The 20,070-nt window shown below is 39.8% G+C and overlaps 1 long non-coding RNA gene across 16 annotated transcripts in view; it reads right to left on the reverse strand.

The window, feature by feature from the left end:
* Window positions 1-4,214: 4,214 nt before the first annotated feature.
* LOC124515095 (uncharacterized) overlaps window positions 4,215-20,070 on the reverse strand; it is a 74,677-nt gene continuing 58,821 nt past the window's right edge. For 10 of the 16 annotated variants that reach the window (XR_006962749.1, XR_006962732.1, XR_006962735.1 and 7 more), the window contains 5 exons: window positions 15,570-15,743; window positions 15,258-15,482; window positions 14,454-14,957; window positions 12,956-13,090; window positions 4,215-4,901 (listed from right to left, as the gene is read on the reverse strand). This is a non-coding gene — a long non-coding RNA (uncharacterized LOC124515095). Of the gene's footprint in view, window positions 4,902-12,955; window positions 13,123-13,357; window positions 13,405-14,453; window positions 14,958-15,257; window positions 15,483-15,569; window positions 15,744-20,070 lie in introns of all 16 variants that reach the window. The other 6 variants (XR_006962743.1, XR_006962733.1, XR_006962731.1 and 3 more) reach the window with 6 other exon arrangements.

The following is a 20,070-nucleotide window of genomic DNA, read 5'->3' on the forward strand; positions in this document are numbered from 1 at the left end:
AAAATCATGGTCCAGAGGCCAAACCATATTAAGGCTTACAACTAATTGCAGGGAGTGGCTTTCCTCTCAATAAAACAGGTCACCACTGCAGGTCTAAGAGCAGAGGTGTGGCATAACCTTTCTTAAAAATAACTCTAGTAACTATTTTGAAAATAGACTACTGGGAGCAGGGGCAGGGTGGTGTCAACTCAAGGATGCCAAGCCATGGACTATCGGAGTAATTCAGGTGGGAAATGCTGGTGGCCTAGATCTAGATGGTAACACGGTGGTGCTGATGGGATGTGAGTTATAAGAAAAAGCCAAGAGAGAACAGTGACTCTAAGTTTTGAGCATGAGCAACTAAAAAGTCTGAGCTGTCATCAACTGAGATTTTTACAAAAGCCTGTAAGGAGGGGAGCTTGGGTGGCTCAGTCAGTCAAGCGTCTGACTTTGGCTCAGGTCATGGTCTCTCAGTACCTTGAGATTGAGCCCCATGTTGGGCTCCCTGCTGGCAGTGTGGGTCCTGCTTGGAATTCTCTCTGTCTCTATCTCTCAAAGTAAATAAACCTTAATATATATACGTATATATACACATATATATACATATATATATAATATAAATATATATATTTAAATACAAACATAATTTGTGTATATATATAACATATACATATAATATACATACACATATAAATATATAATACATAACATATATATATAAATACAAATATAATTTGTATTAATATAATAAATATATATAATTGATACTAATTAATAATATTTAAATAATGTAATTTCTATAATATTGTAATAATATATTAATACAAGTTATATATATTATTTCATTATATATATGTGTATATATGTATATATGTGTGTATATACACACACACACATATATATATAATGAAAAGCAAGGAGAAAAACATGGGGTCTACTAACACTTAGGAGAGGACGCAAGTGTGCTGAAATCACCACAGTACCCAAATCTTATACTATGTGGTGTATATGTAACACTTCTTTCTCTGGGCCATATCGGCCTTCCTGCAGACAGTGTGAATTAAGGATTAGAGCTCAAAGCAGGCAAGGGTGCCCAGCAGATGGAAAGTGTTGTAGCAAACACATGCTTGCTGTCCGAAAGGTTTAGGGGGCTCTTACTCCTGGCCCCTGACTGTAACTTGCCATAAGCTTGCAGAGGTTATTTTTGTTTGTTGTTTCTTTAGTTTTCTAAAATAGCAAAGGAAATCCATATTACAAGCAGCAGACTACCAAGAAGAGAATTGTAGGAGCAAAACTGACACTGTGTGTTACTGTGGAAGTAAAAAACAGTGTATCAAAGAAGAATGATGAATTATATCAAATGCCGCTGATAGGTCAAATCAAGTGGATTGAGAATTCATTACTGGGCTCTTCAGTGAGCTGGTCCCTGGTGGTCCCTTCCCAAAGCAGTTTTTACAGAGTGGTATGAAAGAATCTGAACAGACGGACTGCAAGGAGAAGAGGAGGAACAGAATTGGAGACCATATGTATACACAGCCTTGTTCAAGGAATTTTGCTGTAAAGGGGAGCAAAGAAATGGGGTGTAATGGGTGTAATGGGGTAATTGGTGGGGGAGAAAGGAATAGATTTTTTTAGGATTGGAAAAGTTATAGGATTAGTGTGTTCTTCAAGGGATAATCCCACCGGGGGTGGGGCATTTATGATGTAGGAGAAGAATTATTGGTACAGCATTCTAGAGTACATGAGATGGGACAGCTTTTGTGCACAAATGTAAGGGTCCAGGCTTGACGAAGCAACTCAGAGAGTTCATGTTATGAAACGTGAGAAGACAGCATGTGGTGCTGGGGGGCTGTGGGATCTCTCTTCCCATTTCAACTTTCTCAGGAAAATGGGAAGCAAGGACATCTGGGAAGGGGGTTGAACTTAGAGGGTAAGGAGCTAGAAGAAAGTGCAAGATGAGGAAGGAGAGTGGGCAAAGTGCTGGATCCTGGCGGGCAGGGGCATATGAGGTTTGCACACACTGAGAGGGTGGCAGAGTTCTGTTTTTATGTTTTGTTCTGTGTTTTCTGTAGCCACATTCCTTTACACAGGTGCAGAGTGGATCTGGGGGCTGGATTTTGCCTGCATTGTAGTTTTGCCAAATGAGTCTGATAAAGCAAGAGGGGTTCGAGGGCATCGGGGATGTTTGCAAAAGGATATGATGAGAAAGGCTGACCATGACGTACACTTAAAAAGAAGGACACTGAGACAGTTCCAAGAAGACAAACACATGCTGTAGGAACAACCTGAACTCTGACTCCACTTTTATATGAGATAGCATTTGAGAACAAAAATGTATTCATTTTCTTTCCAACATAGAACAATAATATATTATTCCTATACGATAACCTTCACAGAACCCATTTTGAAATGCCACTTTAGGTTTATGATACGCATTTATTTCCAACAACACCCCTTCATGCAAAAGAAGCAGACAATGAAGAGATAAGCATACAAATATCACAATGAAAGAATTGCTCTTTTTAAAAACAGCCACTCTCAATTTCTAGAAGGCACTATATTTTCCTTCTCTTCATTCAGCATGGAATAATATTCACTGATTTTCTTTCTCTAAAGGTAACTTTGTACATTTGTATATTCTCCATCCACCCCCCCCACCCCCGCCGCCATGATTCCAATCTTATTTTCATCAGCGAAGTTGTTAATAGAAGTTCCAGGAACTTTTTTTTTCTTCACTGCACACTGAGAAGACATCACAGGAAAATTGTTCCACCACATAAATACACCTCACAGTGTCTAATGCTGTCCAATTTTTACAGTCACCGCTGACTTAGCTACATATAATATGGCTGCAGCTCACATACACCCACCTGTGGAGTAAAAAAGCAGCTTATCCCCCCAAGAGGGTATCGGAATCAGATGAATAGGCCCATGTTCACACGATGCCGATGTGTTATCAGAATTATCTTATCATTGGACTTAAAAAAACATTTTAACGCATTATATTTCAGAAAGCTACAATCTTATGTCAGATAGGTAGATAGACAAATGAGAATTTCTTGCATGCTAGAATTGCAGTTCAATCCTTTTGAAGTTTTTATGTTGGCTTCTTTTTTCTCTTTCCATCTAGACAATCCCTTATGCCCATATGTGTTTATGGCACAAATCTATTTGTGTATAATGTCTCCCTCTGCTCCACTGTCACCCCGCATATGTTAGACGACAATGCCTGTGTGCAGGAGGGATCTTTGTGAACTGGACTACAACTAGAAAGAACATTCACGCTGAGTCCAAGAGGAAGGGGGAAAAATAGTCATCATTTAAAAGGAAGCAATGATCTCTACACTGCATTTTATTTCTCTTTACCTGGAAAAATATGAACAAAATTGGAAACAATGTTCTACAGACTTCTGGAGCTTGTTAAAAGGGAAAACCAAAGACATTTGTCAGTTAGTCCTTTTTTTTAATGTTTATTTATTTTTGAGAGAGACAGAGACAGAATGCGAGTGGGGGTGAGGTAGAGAGAGAGGGAGACACAGAATGTGAAGCAGGCTCCAGGCTCTGAGCTGTCAGCACAGAGCCCGACATGAGGCTCAAACTCACAAGCTGTGAGATCATGACCTGAGCCCAAGTCGGACGCTGAACCAACTGAGCCACCCAGGGGCCCCAGTTAGTTCTTTTTTAATCACAGATATTACCCCGTTATCATTTGTTGCTGTGACTTAACATACTAAAAGAAAGAAATTCAAAACATTATAAAATAAGGTTTCAAAAAATTTTGGGGTGCCTGGGTGGCTCAGTTGGTTAAGTGTCTGGATCCTGACTGTGGCTCCGGTAATGATCTCATGGTTGGTGAGTTCAACCCCACTTTGGGCTCTGTGCTGACAATGTGGAGCCTGCTTGGGATTCTCTGTCTCCCTCTCTCTCTGCCTCTCCCCTGCTTGCACTCTTTCTGTCTCTCAAAAATAAACAAATAAACTTAACCAAAAGAATTTTTTTTTAAAAATTAAAAATAAAAATAAAATCAAACTGGCCTCTCTTTTTCTGCATAAGAGAAGATGAATCTTTCATGACACGGTTGACAGCATGAAGCGTGGTGCATGTAGAAAAAAGAGCACCACGATAAACATTCACAATACCGTTACCACGCTGTTGATCAGCTTGTAAGCTAATTTCAAGGGTAAAATGTGGGTCTGGGATTTATGCCTTGTATAAAAAATAATCAACTTTCATTATTTCTGTGAGTCATAGCATTTTAATTTTTTCTAATTAGATGTGATTACTATTCTTCCTCACAGCAGGATGGCAAAGAAGCGTAAAAAACACGAGGCGCCACATACATAAGGGGGAAAATGACACAAAGGAAAACTAAGGACGTGGTTAGTAAATAAGAGAGCTTTTTTGTTCTCAGGTGGCAGTGGACACTGTGACAGAGCATGGTGGGTAATTATTCTCTTTTTAAAATATTCTTTTGCAACATGTGGATCAAGGTCCAAGGACAGAAATCATTTCCAAGTGGAGAACAAAATAATGTCAGAGTTCACACATTTTGATTAGGGTTATTCAGCTGATCAGAATAAATTGTCTTCTAAATATTACGAATCATGTAGTTTTTCACCAAATAGTCTTCTCTTTCTTCTGTACCTTCTGGTAAATGGAAACCAGACCATTCTATAGAAATCAAAGAAGACACCTTCCAAATCCAAAAGAATCAAAGATGCGAAGTTCTAACTGCAACATTGAGAGATGTTCCCCTAAAGATCCATCACAGAAGCAAAAGGTACATGAAAGATTCCAGATGCCCTCATTCTTCATTTAAGGATGTGTTTTATCAAAATTATTTATTCACATAGAGAAATTCTTTACACATATGTTCTTTTGCGGGTGAGTTTGTCAAGGAGTACTTTCTTCCCATGTAGGTTCTGCAAAATCAGTTGTGAAAGTAGGTTAATTGGTAAAATTAGGTTCAGACAACACAAACGTAAGGAATTATTGCACAATTGCACAGTCTGCTTGTCATACAAATCATACAATTCTTTTGTGGAAAATGATCTGTTTTGATACCCAGATTAACTACTTAAGCTGTCTACACTGATCAAATCAACTGGAAAACGTTCATTTTAATTCTCTTCTTCCCTTTATGTTCTGCAGAGAACAGAAAAAGTCAATAAACCAAAATAGTTACATTTTACTAATTAATTTTATAAAGATTCACCTTTTAAATGCTGTTTTATGCGGTTCAATCTGCATGACATGAAATTGGAAATTTTATACGAATATATTTCACAACATAAGAGAATAATCCCCCAGGTCATTATTTTATTCCCAAATTTATGGCTCCCAAACTCAGATAAATCCTGGACAGGCAACAAAGATTACCCAGATTACCAAAGTTTTCCTAATTGGCAATTCATAACTTCCAGCTGCTCTGAACAAAACCTATCACCCATTGAAATGTTGACATTTTCTGCCTCATTAAAATCTTCTGCAATATTCTGTGTGAATAGATTGTTCAATTAGCCATTATTTCTGAAGATATACAGAGAGGTGATAAATGATTAGGACGCCAAATACAATTTGTGGTGTCAAGCAAGCCTATTTTTACTGTATACAGTATATTCATTATTAGGCCACATTGGACTCAGATCATGACGGTCAGGTAGAGTTTGTTATCCCATGGAACACGCTACATTTTGTACCTTAAAATGGAATTTTGTTATGGTTTTGGCTTTCCTTCCCATGAAATCATCATTCTTCTCTTTTACATATTTTCACAATTACTAAAGAATTTTAAGCATTTTTTTTCCAAGTAAGCTCTAGACCCAACATGGGGCCTGCACTCACAACCCAACATCAAGAGTCTCATGCTTTCCTGACTGAGCCAGCCAGTCTCCCCCATCTTAAGGATCTTCTATAACCAAATTATCAGGTCTTCTTACAAATCCCTTGATAAAATTTTAGTGAGTTCAATATAATTTACTTTTATGTTGGGCAAAATCTGTATAATAATGAGTGACTGCATTTTTTGTGCACCCACCGTATGGATCTCATCACTGTAGAGATAGATGTGCATAAAAGATAAAGATCACTAATTAGCAATTTCTGGATTTGGGGTCTATGCTGTAAAATGTAAGAGAGAATTTCCCAGAATAAAAAAAGGAATTACACTTAATGGGAGTCTGACTCATACAACTCCAACCTGTCTTTTATCCATTAAAAAAATATATATTTCATTATATATCAAAATTAATAAAATCAACATAAAATTACATTTTGTAGAGAAGTATCTGTTTTCAGCTACCATAAAGTCACAGCCCTTGGCATGATGGTACATATGATATAAGGGTAAAATATGTCCACAATATTTAAGGTTTGTATAGGTAGGGTTTTTTTTTTTTTCTGATGACTAAAATACTACAATTGTTATACAGTCAGAGAGCGCATTAAGCCATAATATATTCCATAGTTACATAGTATGTTTAGGGGCTCTAGGATTTCTGACAGGGAGAATATTCCACATTTGCTAATGTTTTACTTCACTAACTTCTAATCTTATTTAAGAGCAACAAATAACTACAATAATTTTTGTAGTGATAGGTATTTGTCACTTCTATTTTTTTCCACCAAATTCTTGGAGTTCCTTTAGCCCATCCCCTTGGGGAGGGGTTAATGTAGGACTCTAAGGAAACAACATGGACGATATTACAATAAAAAGAATATGAAATCTAAATTACTGGGTTCAAGTGGTCCCTTCTTGAGTCTGGTTCTACTAATAACGTCAAATAAGCCATAAAGATTCACCTTTCCTCAACATTTTCTTCATGGTATGTAACAGGAACATAATAATGTTTCTTACAGGGGTGCCTGGGTGGCTCAGTTGGTTAAGCATCCATCTTCAGCTCAGGTCATGATCTCACAGTTCGTCGGTTCCAGCCCCGCATGGAGCTGCCAGCTCAGAGCCTGGAGCCTGCTTCAGATTCTGTGTGTGTCTCTCTCTCTCACTCTGCCCCTCCCCTGCTTGTGTGCGTGCTCTTTCAAAAATAAATAAGCATTTCTAATAAAATAAAATTAAAAAATAATATTTCTTACAACGCAATACAAATATAATTCTATTGACATGTAAAAATAAATTTTTGCTGATACTTTTAGATGAAATCCATCTATTCCAGACAGAAGAGTATTTGTGCTTTACTCCATTCTAATGGCAACCAGTGTATTGTAACGGCATTTGGACATGCCCGGATATTTAAAGGCGAGGCTAATTTTCATACGTGGCTTTAGAAAACCATTTCTTCATAACTTTCAGTACCAGATCACCTTCCACATGTTTTCATTACCTATGTTTAGATCTAAGGTCATGACTATCAAAGCCAGTGCCTGGTTGCTATATTGTGCTCCCTTGATATTTCATCTACAAATAACCCACCTTTCTCCTTTCTACGGGTCTGTACTGTAAGGCAATGCAGCATAGAGTGTATTGAACTCCATGGTACAACAGACTGCTCCACAAAGCCAAACCCTGAGTTCTCCTTATAAGGAAGTTCTCGCCCTGAACATTCCCTTTGCTATTAAACCTGGAAGTCCCAACCTCCGGTGCAGACGCTGATCAGCTTGCACAGAGTTATACTTTGGATTCAGGTAGCCATATTTTGGGAGGCCATCCCTGCTCTACCAATGTCTCATCTGGCATCTTCAAAACTTTACAGCTTTATTGAGGTATAATGGACACATAAAACACTGCATATATTTAAAGACCATAATTTGATTAGTTTTGACATATGTATACACTCGTGAGATCATCACCACCCTTATGATGAACATTGTCTATCATACCCACAGTTTCTTTGAGCCCCTTTTCTATCAATCTTTACTGCCCTTCCACGACTCCCCCCCAACCCCACCCCAGGCAACCAATGATCTGCTTTACATCACATGGACTAATTTTCATTCTCTAAAATTATATATAAGTGGAATCATATGATGCGTAATCACTTTTGTAGGTAGGCACTTAGCTTCTTTCACACGGCATAATTATTTAGAGACTCATTTATAATGTTGTGTATTTTAAAAGTTCACTGTTTTGGAGGTGCCTGGGTGGCTCAGTCATTTAAGCAACTGACTCTCGATTTCAGCTCAAGGCATGATCTCTGCGTTCGTGAGACTGAGCCCAGAGTCAGGCTCTGTGCTGACAGTGTGGAGCGTGCTCAAGATTCTCTCTTCCTCTCTCTCTGAGCTACCCTCCCCACCCCCACTCAGTCATATGCTCTCCCTCTCTCTCTCTCTCAAAATTAATAAACATTTTTTAACTGTTGAAAAAAATAAAAGTTCACTCTTTTTAAATCATTGATTATTTTTCCATCATATGGATATACCACAAGGCATTTATCCATTTACCTCCTGATGGGTATATGGGTTGTTTCCAGTTTTTAGCTATTAAAAATTAAAGCTGCAGGGTGCCTGGGTGACTCAGTCAGTTAAGCGTCCAACTCTTGGTTTTGGCTCAGGTCACGAACTCACGGTTAATGGGTTTGAGCCTTGCGTCAGGCAGCGTGCTGTTGGTACAGAGCCTGCTTGGGATTCTCTCTCTCCCTGTCTCTCTGCCCCTTCCCTGCTCTCTCTCTCTCTGTCCCTCTCCCAAAAATAAATAAATAAACTTAAATTTAAAAAAATTACAGTTCCTATGAACATTTATGCAAATCTTCATGCAGTCAAATGTTTTCATTTCTCTTGGATAAATGCTTAGGAGTAGAATATCTGTGTCATCTAGTAGGTATGCTTTTTGCTTTTCAAGAAATTGGCAAACTTTTTTCCAAAATGGTTCACCATTTACATCCCCATCTGGGTGTATGAGAATTTCAGTTCTTTCGGGTCATTACCCATTCTTAAAATAGTGTTTTAACATTAGGGATTCTAGCAGCTTTATATGAACAACTCTTTGGGGTTTTAATTTACATTTCCATAAAGAACTCTGAATATTGAGCAACCTATAAAGTATTAATATGATATCCATATATCTTCTTCAGTAAAGTAGTCAAATCTTTTAGCGATTTTTAAATTAGGTTTTTGTCATATTAATTTTGAATTGTAAGTGTTCTCTACATAGCCTAAATGTAAGCCCTTGGTCAAATACCTATTTTAAAAACATTTTTCCCAATGACTTGTCTTTTTATTTCTGTAAAAGTGTCCTATAAAGAACAAATGTTTTAGTTTCAGTGAAGTTCTATTTAATCACTTTTTTCTACAGTTCATGCATTTGGTGTTCAGTGTAACATATCCTGGCCAAATCTAAGCCAATCTGGCTTTCTGTTGCTTAATGTTAGTATGTCACATATTATCTTATCCTTTTACTTTTAGCCTATTTGTGCCTTTACACTTAAAATGTGTGTCTTGTAGGCAGACTGCATTTTCACTTTTAATTTTAATTTTAAAGACTTGCTTTTTAAATTTAATATATGGCTCTATGCCCTTTAATTGGACTGTCCAGCCATATGCATATTACATAGCTATTGATAGGATTGTGGTTAACATGACTATCTTGCTTATTATTTTTTATGTGCCCCACTTACTTTTTGTTCCATTTTCTCTCCTGTTCGGTCTTCTTTGGATAAAATATTTTTATTATCCCATTTTATCTCCTTTATTGATCTAACAGCTATACCTTGTGGACTTGTTTTTGTTTATTGGTTTGTTTTGGTTTTTTAGTGGATGCCTTGGAGATTTTACTGTATCTCTTTAACTTACCGTAGTCTGCTTTCAATAAAAGGACCTTACCATGATTCACTTACATTCCTCTTGAGGAATGGCTCATCTCCCAGCCTCTGCTCTCTTATAGTCAAGAGAACAAACACGCTTCTATGTACTTCTGCATACATTATAAATTCCAAAATTCAGCCCTGTTAATTTTATTTTTTTAATGTTTATTTCTGGGAGAGAGACAGAAACTGAGTGTGAGTGGGGGAGGGGCAGAGAGAGAGGGAGACACAGAATCCGAAGCAGGCTCCAGGGTCCCAGCTGTCAACCTGATGAGGGGCTCGAACCCATGAACCACAAGATCATGAGCTGAGCAGAAGTCAGACGCCCAACCCACTGAACCATCCAGGCGCCCCTCAGCCTTGTTAATTTTAAACACTGCACTATATTGTAAAGACATTTGTAAAATGAAACAAAAACACAGCTTTTATATCATTGTATCATTTCCAGTGCTAGTCCTTCCTTTATGTAAACTGGGATTTGTATCTGGTAACATTTTTCTTCTGTCCAAAGGATTACCTTTACCATTTTTAGAGTAAAAGTCTAACAGTAATTAACACGTTCAGCTTTTGTATGTCTGAAGGAGGCTCTGTTTCTTCTTCCTTTTGAAAGATACTTTCACTGGACATAGAATTCTAGGTTGACATGTTTTTGTTTGTTTAAATATCTCAAAAAGGTTGCTGTATTTTTTTTCTGGCTTCTGTTATGAAAAAATTGGCTCTTGTTCTTACCCTTGTGCTCTGTACACAATGTATCTTTTCTTAAGTGTTTTTAAGATTTTCTCCTTGTGACTGGTTATAAACAATTTGAATAGAAATTTTATGGTACAGTTTCATTTTTGGTTTTATCCGTAGTAACAACTTGCTGAAATTTTTGGACCTCTGAGTTTATTACCTTTATCAACTTTAGAAAAATTCTGGCCACTGTTTTTTAACTAATAAACTTTATTTTGGGGAGAAGTTTTAGGTTCACGGCAAAATTGAGAAGCAAATGAAGAAACATCCCACATAGCCTCCTGTTCATTCCCCCACTATGGACTTGCCACACCAGATTGCTACATTTGTTGCAATCAGTGAATCCACATTGACACATGGTTATCATTCAAAGCTTACTGTCAGAGTTTAATCTTCACTGTAGTATCACTCAAAATAGTTTCACTGCCCTAAAAATCCCCTTTGTTATGCTAGTATATTCCTTCCTAGGATGGAACCACTGGTGACCACTCATCTTTTTAGTGTCTCCACATTTTTGCCTTTTCCAGAATACCATATAACTGGAATCATACAGTATGTAGCCTTTCAGAGTGACTTCTTTCACTTAGAAATACACATTTAGTTTTTTTTTCCCATGTCTGGCTTGGTAGGTCATTTCTTTTTAGCTGAATAATATTCCATTGCCTGGAGGTACCACAGTTTATTTATCGATTCATCTATTTTCCAGTTTGGGGACATTGTAAATAAAGCTTCTATAAACATCTCTGTGCAGGGTTTTGTGTGGAAATAAGTTTTCGTTCATCTAGATAAACATCAGGGAGTGCAGTTGCTGGATTGTATGGTAAGAATATGTTCAGTTTCGTAAGAAACTGCCAAACTGTCTTCTAAAGTGGTTGTACCATTTTTTTCATTCCCACCAGAAGTGAATGAGAGTTTGCATTATTCCACATCCTCATCAGCATTTGTTGTTGCCATTTTGGGGGGGCTCTAGCCATTGGTTGGTGTGCATGTTGAATGTCTTTTCATATGCTTACTTCCCATCTGTATACCTTCTCGGGGGAGGTGTCTGTTCATCTCCTTTGCCCATTTTTAAATCCGGTTGCTCAGTTTCTTAGAGTTGAGTTCTATGAGTTCTTTGTGTATTTTGAATAACAGTCCTTTATCAGTTGTGTCTTTTAGAGATGTTTTCTCCTAGTCTGTGGCTTGTCTTCTCATTCTTTAGAGCCATTATTTTTCAAATAGTTTTCCTGTACTAACCCCCTCTGTTTGGGGAATTCTCTGTTACATTTACCTTAAAACACCTGAAGTCATCCCAGAGCTGATATGGTTCACCTTTTATTTTTTAAGTTTTTTTAATGCTTATTTTATTTTTGAGAGAGACAGAGCATGAGCAGGGAAGGGGCAGAAAGAGAGGGAGACACAGAATCTGAAGCAGGCTCCAGGCTCTGAGCTGTCAGCACAGAGCCGGATGCAGGGCTCGAACTCACAAACTGTGAGATCATGACCTGAGCCGAAGTCAGACACTTAACCGACTGAGCCACCCAGGTGCCCCATCTTTTGTTTATTTTTAAGTTTAGATGGTTTCTTTTCTTCTTTCATGTCCTCATATTCACTTATCTTTTCCTCAACAATGTGTGATCTGCAGTTAATCTACTATTAGTTTCATCTAGTGTACTTTTCATCTCAGACTTTGAATTTATCTAAAAGTTTGAGTAGCCCCTTTTTCATATCTTCCATATATTTCTTTCATATGGTCATTCTTTCCTCTACCTTCTTGAATATATGGAGTGTATTTATAATAAATCTTAATCTCTGTGCCTATTTTTATACTGTCTGCGTCATCTTTCTCTCTTTCTGTTAATTTTTCTCCTCATTACAGGCTGCCTTTCCTTGCTTCTTTGCCTGACAAGTAATTTTAGATGAGAGGCCAAACTTTGCAAATTTCATCTTATTGAGTGTTGGGTATTTTTCCATACCTTTAAATATTCTTGAGTTTTATCCCAAGGTGCAGCTAAGTTACTAATAAACAGTTTAAGCCTTTCAAGGTTCTACTTCAAGCTTTGTTGGGTGAAACCACAACAGCTTTTAGTCTAGAACCAACTCTGATGTCCACACAATATAGGGTTTCTCTAAGCTATCTAGAAAAACACGAGGCCTTCCTCGCCCTGTGTAAGCTTTGTGAGTTGTTCAATCTTCCCTTTCCAGTAGTTCTTTCCCTGTCCTCAAATAGTCTCCTCAGATGCATGCACTGATCACTATCAGCTGAGGACTCAGGGTGAGCTGGGAGCCTTGAGATCTCCAGAGCTCGCTCTCCGTGCCCCTCTCATGTGGGGAGCAGCTCTCTCTTCTCCAATATTCTTCCCTGCAAATCAGCCACCTGGGCTTAACAAAATTTTGAAGTCTATCTCTCCTAACTCAGGGAGACTTCTGGACTCTATCTATCTTCCCCCTCCCTGTGCTATGGCATGGAAACTCTCTCTAGGAAGTAAGGTAGGACAATCATAGATACTTACCTTGCTTGTTTCTCCTCTATTGTGGATCAGTATCCTGTGCTGTCTGGTGTCCTGTTTCTGCAACCCATTGTTTGAATTGTTTTTCTAGATTTGGTTATTTAACGTGGATGGGCAAATGCAGTCTCCATTGCTCCACTGGGGACAGAAGCAGAATTCTGTCATTTTTACTGTAATGTAAAAAAAATCTGTATTATTTATTTGCCCCTCATAACAAGGCTTGGCAGGGAGGATGAAGGACACTAGAACAGCTCCTCAGACTTAGAGGAGCTTAGGGTCTTAGGAGCTTAGAAGACCTTAGGGTCTTCGGGTGGTCCCAGAAGCCAGAGTCTGCAGTTGTCCCAACACCAAAGATCCTGACCAAAAGCAGTCACTTGGGAGTGGTTCTCATCAAAAAGTACTCACTCAGTCAACCTGCAGAACACTCAGCTAGTGCAGCTAACTCACTGGTGCTGTGAAATCAAGCAAGAGGAAATTGCTAAAAGTGGGGTTAGGATAGGCAGTGTGTTGGGGGAACAGACAGAGCAAAGCACACTGGTTTCCAGGCCAGGACAGCCACCAAGATAGCCTCCGGCACCCTCACTTCTACTGAGAAAGGCTTTGCATGCCCGACATGAAGCCCAGCACCCACCTGCCTTTCCTGCTTCGGGAGGCACTAATTACCCTTTGCCTTCTCCCATCAGGATATAGAAACACTGGGTCTTGCTTGCCAGGACCATGTTGCTATAGTACATCTTGTAGATGAGGAAAAACAGGACTGGAGGCTGTCTGCCTCTTTATCTAGTAACAAATCAAGAGCTGGTGCTGTCGTGACAGAGACTTATTTCTTTCATCACCATTGCATTCGTCTATTAATTACTTTTCAAATAATACACGTGAATTGTCCAAAATGCAAAGAAAGATAAAGTTTAACATTAGAGGCATCCTCAGACACACACACACACACACACACACACACACACACACACACACACATTGCTCAGATATTGTTCTATAGACTTCCTGTCTTACACTGGAATATGTATGGTCTTACAAATATATAGGTGTGTATTTCTGCGTGTGTGTGTGTGTACTTTTTGAATTTTTTCACTCACCTTGCTTTCTGACTACTTAAATAATTGCATAGTACAACATTCATTGATGGGCATAACAAAATATATCTAAACGTTCCTCAATAATGAAATATTTCAGGTGTTGAAAAATTTTGAGCATCATCAAATTGTTCTATACCCCTTTAAATGTCAAATTATATCGGATAAAATTTTCTATGCGTTTTTTGTTAGACTATGCAAACTTCTACCTTTTGGTTGCTAGGCTTTCAGCGTAGCACCGTGAGTTAATATTCATATATCCTGAAGAGGTGAGAGGGAGTGTGTGTGTGTGTGTGTGTGTGACCACGGCCAGATCACTGCTACATGAGTTATTGCACATCTATGAGTTTTAGGCAGCTGCCGTCTCCTTAGCTGGCATAAGTTGTGGAGTTATAAAAGGCTTCACTCACCAAAATATCTTCTCTTGATTGGTCTGTCAGAAATTTCCAATTTTCCTGTCACTCCATAAAGACCTTCTAAAGGTGCTCTGCATTTTAACTAGACTAAAATAGACTTTTACTTGAGAAGAGTAACATTATCAGAGATTAGTCTCTCAAATTATTCCATTAGCACCCATTATCATTGCAAAGAATGCAGGGTCCTGAGGGGATGGGACTTAAGATAGACAAGCTGTGATTGGCAGCAGAAGGACTGAGGTGTATGGCGAGGATGTTGACATGTTAGGTGCAGATATGTGGTCAAGTGACCACGGCTTTCAGCCTGAGCATCAGTAGAAGGACTTCTCAAAATATCATCATGATTCATGTTCACAGCAGCATCGAAGGGCTATGTCCAAAGGCCATGTGCCACCTCTGTCTGCAGCAGTCTGGTCAGGAGAGGACTTGAGATCGAGAAGGTGAAGGAGTCCATTTTTATTCTTTTCTACATCCTCCCACAGTGCATGTATCCTGGCTCTAGAAAGCAAACCGTTAAGGCTTTTCTCAACAGCCAGAGAGCCAAGCAACTCTCAAGTGGTGTTAGAACGTATCAGAACAGGGGCCCCTGGGTTCCTCTGTTGGCAAATCTTCTGAGTCTTGACTTCGACTCAGGTCATGATCTCACGGTTTGTAAGTTTGAGCCCCACATCGGGCTCTGCACTGACAGTGCGAAGCCTGCTTGGGATTTTCTCTCTCCCTCTGCCCCTTCCCCACTTGCTCTCTATCTCTCTCTCTCTAAATAAAAGATAATAATAATAAAATAAACTTAGAACATACCAGAACATACACGGGTGGATGTGACGAGCAAATCTCCATCTTCCATTCAGACCAGGAGAATAGGGTCATTTGTGTCTTACAAAACGAGTTCTGCTATTACACAAAGAATAGTTAGTAACGATAACAATCTCAGAGCAACTTGGTCTCAGAAATGTTTATCAAATATGTTTTATGATCCTGAGGACACAATGAAAAAGTCCGATGCATGAATCGTTTCTCTTCCACCTAGAGAAGAAACACTAATGAAGCAGGGGTCAAATATTGATATGCCTGCAGTCACAAAACCCTAGACCCTTTCCCAGTTCATCTCACCAGTAATTTATTCACCGCTGTCAACTGCAGAAAGGGCAAACTCCTCACCGCCGCGACCTTCCCTCTTTCCTCTCAAGTTCTTCTCGCAAAACTATTCAGTATCTCTTATCTGGCGATTCCGCTGCGGAGTGCCCACACAAAACTTCCAGACTGGTGAGCCTGCACCGACATCCGCTTAATTTTGAGCAAAGAGTAAGAACAAATATTATGTGGCTATTTTGGCATCTTACGGGTATCGTTGCTCTATGTTAATTCCACTATTCCGTCCCTTATTAGGAATCAAAAGCAGACACAAAACAGAAAGGGAAGAGAGGTGGAAATAAAACAGAAAGGTTTTTCAGCTCACCATCTTAAGAGTCACTAGCACTATGTGCGAAACATTGTGGCGCAAAAAAGTTTAAAACTCTTAGCTAGAAAACAACTATGTTGAACTAGTTAATAGTTGTACTGTAGTGCCTGAGCACACATGTTATGGAATCCGACTGGCCAAATTAACTGGCTCCACATCTCACCAGCTGGGCGACCTTGACCAGTCACTTCACTGCTCTGTGCCTCAGCTGGCCAATCAGTAAAATGGGATGACAATAGTACCTCCCTCACAAGGATTGTGAAAATTAAATCATATAAGTAAAACCCATTAGAAATGGGTCAGACTCGGGGCGCCTGGGTGGCTCAGTTGGTTAAGCATCCGACTTCGGCTCAGGTCATGATCTCACAGTTTGTGAGTTCGAGCCTCATGTCAGGCTCTGTGCTGACAGCTGGGAGCTTGGAGCCTGCTTCAGATTCTGTGTCTCCTTCTCTCTCTTCCCCTCCCTAACTTATGCTCTGTCTCTCTATGTCTCTCAAAAAAATAAATAAATGTAAAAAAATTTTTAAAAAAAGAAATGGGTCAGACTCATGGAAAGAGCTTTATAAATGGTAGCTGCTGCCATTATTATATTTATTATTATTATTATTATTATTGAGTCAGGAACTAAAAGGTGTGAAAACAATGAGAGAAACATAAAACATGGTCTCTGTTCCCAAGGATCTTCAATCCTATGAGGAATAAAAGCCCCACTGAGGCAACAGTGAGGGAACAAAAGGGCCATCGCTTGTACTTCTCATGACCAGTTCAATAAAAGCTCCAGGAAGGGCAGGCTCAGCCTGACCCACCCCTGCAGTCACAGGATTCTTGGAAGGGCATGCCCACAATTCAGGCCTTGAAGAATGAACAGGATTTCAAAAGTTGCTCCAGGCTTGCCCTTGGACATGTGGTCCCCAGATGTGTTTTGTTTGGCTTATGCAGGACTTTTAATACATTTTAATTAGTTGCCAACATTTAAAATTAGATCATCCTCCACCCTGCTTCAGCCATTTAATTACCTGTCTGGTTCTTGTCATGAGTTGAGTTTGCAACCCCTAATCTATGGACTTAACACCCATTCTTATTGTCACGAGTAACTATAAGCTTTGGTAAACATATTAGAATGATTTATTTTCTTCATATAACTCTGCGCCATGCATAATAGCAAGGGTTCATAAAAGTTCTTTTCTTTTTAAAAGTAGTTCTTTCTTCTTAGAAATGGATTTCTAACCAGGCCAGCTTGGACCAGATTTCAGGAAGAATTATAAAATGCATTATGATTTCTTCCACTGTTTTGTCTCTATTGTTCCTTTTTTATTGGGCTATTGGATTAGAGCTTAATGAGCTATCTTTTACAGGCAAAGAAAGCATAGGACCTTGCAGTGCACGGGGAGAACCTATAACTCACTTGCAAACATTGATAACACGGCAAAAACTTCCTAAGAGACCAAGTCCTGATTTGACCTTGGTTGGAGCTAAAAGGGCTGCCAGGATGCATTTGGGAAAGGAAGGAGAAACACCAAAGCTTATGCCTACATGCTCTTCTGACCACCTCCTATTCACCCTGTTGGTGAAGTAGGGATCCCAGGCCCTAAAAGGTATGAGATGGTCAAATGCACAGTCCCCAGTAATGGCAGTGGGTCACTTACAATACTCCCAGCCTGGGGGAGGAGGGCACTACATGGCATGCAAGGCCCACATGGGAGTTGCATGCAAGGCCCACATGGCAAGATGAACCAGCAGGGGCCATGAGACGCAGGCTCTGTAGTGGCAAGAGCGGGAGGTGACCCCTGGTCCTTGCAGAAGGATGGAATTGTCTTGGGAGTTTTGCTGGCCTGCAGAAAAGTGAACCTATTAGGTTGAGGTCCAGGTGGGGGGCAGTGAGGCCAGATGATAGGGAACTACCCAGTGTGAGATTTTTCACTGGTTGGGGACAGACCTGAGGAAAGCAGGGAACTCCCAGCGAGGCTCTGGGGGGGGAGGGGGGGAGGCTCAGAGACATCAAAGCAATGCATGGAATTTCAGGCTTTCCAATGTGCATGAGAACATTTAAAAATATTTATTGTGATGGTTTTAATTTTTTTTTACATTTATTTACTTTTGAGAGAGCTCACGAATAGAAGAAGGACAGAGAGAGGGAGACTTAGGATCTGAAGCAGGCTCCGTGTGCTGTCAGCACAGAGCCCAACGCAGGGCTCACACTCACAAACCATGAGATCATGACCTGAGTCAAAATCAAGAGTTGGCCACTTAAGTGACTGAGCCACCCAAGTGCCCCTATCTTGATATTTTAAAATCATGTACAGAACAGTATAAGTTTCTAACTGGTGGTTTTCATGCACTGATTATATTCCTTTTTTTTTTTTACGTGTATTTATTTTTGAGAGACAGAGACCGAGCATGAGCGGGGGAGGGGCAGAGAGCGAGGCAGACACAGAATCCAAAGCACGCTCCAGGCTCTGAGCTGTCAGCACAGAGGCCAGTGCTGGACTTGAACTCATGAACTGCAAGATCATGACCTGAACTGAAGTCGGACGCTTAACTGACTGAGCCACACAGGTGCCCTGTGACTATATCTCTTTTAGTATCAAGGTGTTGGATCTCAAACACACTTTTTTGATGGGCTATCATACACAGTTCTTTCCCTGTTTACAATATTGTAATATGAATGCATCCTTTCTATAATTGTGTATCAGATCAAGTCAGACCATGCCTCATCAGGGCTTCTCTTTTATTTTTCCCACAGGCCACGCTGGGTAAGTTCAAAGATACAGGTTCCACGGCCCAAACCTCCATTTTCAATCATTGTTCGTTATAATTCCTTATAACATTTCCTTCAAAATCACCTTGGTTTCACTAGTTTAAAATTGCCTTTTTATGATCTACAGAAGATGATTCACACTCACATCATGGCTACCTGAAAATCCGACATTCTCCACAGAGAAGTAACACATGTCCTCCATGCCCGCCCAGAGGGAAAAATATAAAGGAATACAGCATTCCCTTCACTATGAGAGATTTGGGTTTTTTTTTTTTCCAGTATGTTTTTTGAAAAATTGGCCAAGCCTATGTCAGTTGTCTTTTTAGTCTTAAATGCTATTAATGGTATAATACCAGTCACATCTCCCTGTCAGATCTGAGGCAATTCATTGTATTGAAAAATCCTTTTTCTATCCTATTTTACCGTAACATGCTTCAACTTGGCTATCTTTCCTTACTGTCTGACAGATGTATGTACTTTCTTCTCTGAAGCAGTGTGAGTCCGAGGATATGCCTCTGCCTCTTCACTGTGAAGTATGAGGCCTACCTTCCTCCCTGTCTCTCGTTTCTAGTGACTTCCTTGATCATCGGCTTGTCAGTCCTGCTGTCTGCATGTCCAGCATCTCCAGGTATAGCAGCTTCCTATCTTCTCCAGGCTGACTCCACTCTTCTTGGTGGGGTTGTCTCTGACTACAGCACATTTTCTCAGCTCATGTTCTGCAGAGCAGGGGAGACCAGGCGCTGGAACAGACCTCACAGGGTCCAGGCAACATAAACTGCCTCACAGCCAGGTCCTCAGAAAGAGAACTCAAAAGGGGTTCTCTTGAGGTATAAGGTATAGGTATTTACCTATTCCTTGAGGCATAGGTATAAGTGGCTTTGTTCCAACCACCCTAGAGTTCACATCCATAGACCAGAGGAACCTGTGTACTCTGAAAATTCCAGGACCATTTTCTCACATCACCACTGGATTCAACTTCCCTTCCTGGTCTACAGAGGAATGTAGAGGCAAAAGTTATGCCCACCATTCAGCTGGGGAGAAAGAAGACACCATACAGGTTGGTCTCACCAAGAACAAGCTATCCAATTTTGGTAAAGGAAAGAGTAGCCATTCTTCTATTTCACAACTGGAGGTGGTCAAGTTCTCCCAGTGTGTGACATTACGCATTCGGATAACTTCTTGAAGAACACCTTGATAGGCTTCAATCTGTGCCTCCTGCTGTGACTCACTCTGGGAGGCTTAGTGGAAACAGTGTAGCATAGCCACTTTGTGTTCTGTGTATCATCTTCCAGATTTCTCTTTTGCTTTGCCCATCAGTCTCTTCTCCTCTTGAGAATCTGAGAGAACAACTAATGTCCACAAACTGTCTAAGGTATTACAAGTTATGTCTCCCC

Source organism: Lynx rufus, unplaced genomic scaffold (genome assembly GCF_022079265.1).
Source record: "Lynx rufus isolate CCGP_SWC_20201006 ecotype Redwood Valley unplaced genomic scaffold, mLynRuf1.p SCAF_1, whole genome shotgun sequence".
NCBI classification, from domain to species: domain Eukaryota; kingdom Metazoa; phylum Chordata; class Mammalia; order Carnivora; family Felidae; genus Lynx; species Lynx rufus.